The following is a 6000-nucleotide window of genomic DNA, read 5'->3' as shown; positions in this document are numbered from 1 at the left end:
CATTCACGATAGATATTCAAATCATCCTTATCACTCCGAAACGTTTACATGCTAGTTCTAATATCATAGACGTACGCTTAGAATCCTACACACATAAAGTTTCTAGATCCGGTCGGCAACAGACCATAGATCCGAACAAATAATATCATATATGGCAACATATAACATTTAACACATAAAGCATTTTAGGCAACTTTCCTAAAATAAACTAGTGCTCGTGTCTAAAATATAACAGACACACATCTCAAAATTCCACTTAGCATTCTAAGTTTAAGTCTAGAAATCCTACAAATTCCTAGTTCGCTTAAACTAATGCTCTGATACCAACTGTGACATCCCCAAAATCTCGGCTAGAAAAGACCAATTTTCATTTATGCTTTTAAAATAATTTCAGAGTAAATCCTTTTGATTTGAAAGAGTTGCGGAATTTATTCCCAAAAACAAAACGTGATAAAATAATATTTACCAAAGCATTTCATAAAAGAAATGTATTTTCATTATATAATCAAAACTCGGGATGTCATGTTCCGATACAGATAATAAAGCATAAACGATAACATTACAAGTCATTCAACAAATATATACATATACAGACTTGTAAACAAAACAACTTGATGGCTCATCCATCTTATGCCCTTGCGCCACTTCCTGTAATACAAATAAAACTGAGTGGGTCAGGTTTGGTAGCCTGGTGAGCATACAGGGTTTTCAACCCACAATAAATAATTAAATTAAGTTTCATCAACCAACAATAACCCAATTACCCATTCTCGTTATTCTCACCTTATGTTCCTAAAATAACTAACACAAGGGACCTAGTCTAAGAATATTTCATCGGGGTGACAACACATGCTTCGGGGGTTCCTTAACAATATAAGTTAAATAAGGCAACCATAAGGGGGATGGAATACAGTGAATGAACACCCAAGTTCATTAGCACCTACAGGTTATGAGCCTGCTAGCGTTCCACTGAACTGTCTAGAAAAGTCCGTGGTCGTCATCTAAATTCCGCTAGATGACTGGATCAAAACAACATCGAGGCCTCTCATCTGTTTATTACACACAAACTATCTATCCATGTTCTACCCAACATATTAGTAGATAAAACATACATTTTTATACATAGTTTCAAAACCTGTCTAGCATGCTCAATAATACATTTTCCACATAACAGATGAAGCACACACACATAACACGTATTTCATAGAGAAATAATCAGATCTATAAGATAGAAGAAAGTGAATATACATTCACACACATAACAACAAAATATACACATAACACGTATTTCGTATAAAATACTTCATAATTATGCGTTAGAAGAAAGTAACTACACACTCACTTGATCACAAGATGATCGGATAGCACTACGGCTTACAGAAGTAGAAATCCTCAACAGATCTGGAAGATCTCTACGAAAATCGAACTTCTCGCGGACAGTGCTTCGGCTTGGGAATCGCACTTCTCGAGATCTTCGGGACTTTGAAACTTGCTTCGGGGCTTGGGAATATTACCGGGGCTTTGGAGTACTTCTGGCACGCAAATCAAGGTAAAACAGGAGAAAGAAGAGAGAAAAGAGCAAATGAGCCGGCTACCCTCGCATCCTATTTATAGGAGGTTGAGCCTTGCACATACGCTGGGCGTACGCGTCCGAAATCGTCACTGCATGCGTCATCCGAAGAACTCGAGTGCGAAGGTCATCATGCTTCACTGTACGCTGGGCGTACATCGGATAGGCTCGGTGACTCCCCTTCGGATAATGCTGGATTGCATAATTAAATTTAAATATTAATTATTTAATAAACTTTGAAAATTCATATCTTCTTCATACGAACTCCGTTTTCGACGTTCTTTATATCCATGCGTAGGTGAGACTACGCTCTACAACTTTCTTTTAGACTCCGTCGACTAATTTTGAATTTATTTTTGTTAATTATCTTTAATAGGTCCGGACAGGAAAACTTCGTTATAAATTCATAACTTCTTCGTTTGACGTCCGTTCTCGTCTAACTTTTCATCGCTTCGATACCAACAACGAGATCTTCGATTCTCGTTTACATTGTTTCGGCTAAAAACCGCTCGATCTCAAATCGAGTATTTCGGGCTGCATACTACTAAGTCGAAACTTCGAAAAATCATAACTTCCTCATACGAAGTCAGATTTTGGCGTTCTTTTTATGCACGCTCTCGGTTTAACAAACTCTACGACTTTCGTTTAGATCACTAAGGCTAAATATTTCTCTAACATAAATTTCACTTTTTACGTCATTCAACGTTGTCGGTTCTGTCGTGAAACTTCGACAGGTCATAACTTCTTCGTTATAACTCGGATTTCGGCATTCTTTATATCTCCGGAATCCTTGTTTCGAGCACTACAACTTTATGTAAAGATATTGAGTTTATTTTACACTTCAATTTTGTCTCTTATTTTATTCTTAATTAATCAAATCACATAATTAAGCAATTAAGCACAAAACACATAATACTCAAATAATATGCTCTTAGTATTTGAAAACGGGTTACAAAGGTTAACCTAGAATATTAAATCAACGAAAATGCTTAGTCTGGAAACGCGGGCGTTACAGAAGCTTAAGGGAAGAAGTAAGTTGAATCTAATCTTCAAGAAATGGATTTCGATTGCATTGCTTGAAGATTGGATTCTTTAGCTACTACTTGGAGTTAGAATAGATTGCTAATAACGTAGTTTTTCAATTGAATTGCATTGTAAGGACAAATTTTTCCGCAATAAAATAAAGTTTTGGTTTTTATCTTATTTATTTATCCTTGCAATGGCATGTATAAAAACAAAAACTTGATGTTTGAAAGTTTCTATTATTAGCAATAATGGATTTGATTCTTAATTATGTTATTTGTGGAAATGTCGAGAATTTACCAAATAGGGATAGTTTCTCATCGCCCAAGTTTCAATTGGATAGAAACTTGGAATCATGCAACTTGGTTACGTGATGAATGAAAAACTTTCATATTTAGAAATTAGACTGATTTTTTGACAAAGTGTCAAGTGAAGGACTAGGAGATCGAGTGCACTAGGTTGTGCGTTGATCAAGTCCACCGCAAAATAGATAAGATATTCGTCATGATTTACTAAAGTATGGTAAATATGATTATATTTATAAGATTAAGTGTAAATCTGAGTTGATTGAAAGAGTTTCAATGAATAACAGAACGAATAAAGAAGAATCAAGTAGGCAGAAAAATAAAAGTTTCTCTATTCTAAGAAGAAGGGAGAGTACTTTTATTGTGTTTTATGATAACTCTTAATGATTAGGAACCATATCTCAATTGATCCTCTAAGTAAGTCTTAATGCATTTGCATGTCTAAGAAGAGGAATCAAGAATTGTGGAAATGGTTAAAATCAAGAAGTCAATCATACTTCGTTCCAACGTCAAGTCTTAGAGTTATACTCCAAGATTGTGAATTGAGTGACAAGTCTCGAGAAGGTTTATAACACTCATCAAATGTGGAATTTTGAAAAGTTTTCTTATTCTTGCACATTTGAAATTGGTAAGTTGTGATGTCTTGGATAAGACAAAGACCAACTAGTGTGAAATGTTTTGTCATGATAAGAACTACACTAACTCTTGAATATTTGTTTTGCCTAGGAAAGTTTCCTGACAAGAGAATCATATATGTCAAGAGGTCAGTAGGAGTTTTAATGATCTTGAAAAAAAGGTTTCAAGAACAAATAAAGAATAAACCTTATCAATCATCACTAGCACACGACTTGAGGTTTACAACCTATCGTGTTGACATTATTTTGTTTCTGTGCCATTCCAATTGAGTTAATTATGTATGTGAGTTCTATAAGTTCTCATTTGAATGCATAAAGACAAAGCGCCTTGATCGATGGAAAGTACATTGATATGTAAGGGTAAGTTGCTAAACTACTTGGAAGATATGAGTTTAAGAAGCTTTGATAAAGGCTTATCAAAGCATTAGGTATTAGAAATATGAACTTAAGGAATTCAATAAGCATTGTTCTCTGGAAGTTAAATTGTTTTCTGAATACATGTCAAAGCTCGTGGGAGCATAAGTGTTATGCTGGTAAGAAAATAATCATCATGTTAGTGGGAGCATGATTATTATGGTAAGTATTGCAAGTTAGCAATATTAATTATAGAAAATAAAGATTCGCTTTGCAAAGTTGCAATGGTTGAAAAGTTGTTTTGCTATAATTAAGGGAGTGAACATTATACTTTGTTTCAAAATCTAAAGCTTAGATTGAGAAATTTTAATAAATTTAGTCAAAGGATACATAGAGTGTTCTCAAATTTCGATTATGATTACGACATCCCTCTTCATAGCTAGAATTGTGAGAACGTAATACATAAAATATTATAGCAGAAGATTGATAAAGTATCATATCTTTATGTAAGACATTATACATCGTGTCCCATACGCTTCGGGTATAGGATCGATTGCAAATGCTATAATATTTGACCATTCTAAAATTTTTCAAATGCCTAGGGAATTAAGAGGGAAAAAGGGACTAGAATCGATTTTGACTAAAATAATTAAACAACTATCAAAGGACAATCTGAGGTTCACTGAGGATTTGTTGCTTGTGAGTATTTGGAAGTATAGTACTGAATGGACCATATCGACATTATTATAAATAAGATTCTATTAAGAATGAGTTGCCATATGGCGAATGTGGAAATGTTTCCATATTGGGAGTTGGATATTGAGAATCTATGTCTAGATTAGAAACTTTTATGCGAGTAGGATGTTCAAAGGAATGTACTTTGAATGTGAGAATTCACGTCTATGGAATTGTCTTGTAACAATTTCCGATAGAATACCTTGTAATTTCATTAGTCGAGTCTTGGTAACTTTTGTGCTATGACAATACGAAAGAATCATTGCATAAAATGTTAGAATCTGACATATTCTAAAAGTGGTAAGAATTTGTTATTCTTATACTAATAATAAGGATTGGGGATTGTGAAATGAAAAATGTTTTTCAATTTCACAAAGTATGGACCATAGGAAACCAAAGTGTGCAAGCTTGGAGCATGGGCCAATTGTGGTTATAATTCGAGTAATAAGTTGATTTTCTGAAACAGTAAGCAATGAATAATGAGTAATCAATATGGTGTTTAAATAAAAGTGTTTTATTTACACTCAAAAGCTCTGGGTCCATATAGGATTAATATTATTATTGCGTTTCACTTAGCATGTTTTGAATTCCTGAATAATAAGATTATTCAAACTCCACAGTCGCTCGTACTTTTGGAAGTAAGTAGTGAATCAAGACTGTCATCAATAAGATTCCAGATTGTCTAAGGATAGACATAGCAATAGAATTGCTACAATGTTCATGAATACTCAGAGAGTGAGATTTGAGTATTGGATAAACCCACGCTCAGAGTATTACTTCATGGAATTCATCACGAGTAATACTGAGATGATAATATCTATGATCTTGAAACAGAGATATATGAGTTGTAATTTGCAAGTCGGTTGTACATTGGTGATACGAAAATGCATCAGTAACTTGGTGTTATAAAACGTATTGTTATGTATGGTTTGATGAGTAAAAGATACAAGCATATGAGTCAATGTTTATTCGTTCCTTTTGCCCTAACAGGAAAAGCGATATATGTGGGCCCCTCGATGATTTGGTGTTGACTTTTGTGTTGCAGCCCAGCTGGGACTAAGTTGATGTGTTCGATTAGAAGTCATATATCATCACAAATCAGAAATCGGGAAACATAGGTTTTGGACAAAGAGATTGATTTTATTCCTTGTCTTATGTCTAGTGATATCTAGTAGAACGAAGGGTCATGTGATCACTTATCTTAGGACACATAACTTACTGGGTCGGAGTTCGGCAGTAGCTTTTGGAAGCTACAATTTGATGGTCAAATTTAGAAGTCATACTAGCAATTATAGTTACAGACTTATCCAAGTGGGAGACAGTTGGAGTAGGTGTCTAAGCCTATAACTATAATTGGTGTGTACTTGAATTGATAGTA

Source organism: Lactuca saligna, chromosome 2, assembly GCF_052625555.1.
Source record: "Lactuca saligna cultivar CGN05327 chromosome 2, ASM5262555v1, whole genome shotgun sequence".
In the NCBI taxonomy this organism is placed as follows: Eukaryota; Viridiplantae; Streptophyta; class Magnoliopsida; order Asterales; family Asteraceae; genus Lactuca; species Lactuca saligna.
This window is presented reverse-complemented; position numbering follows the sequence as displayed.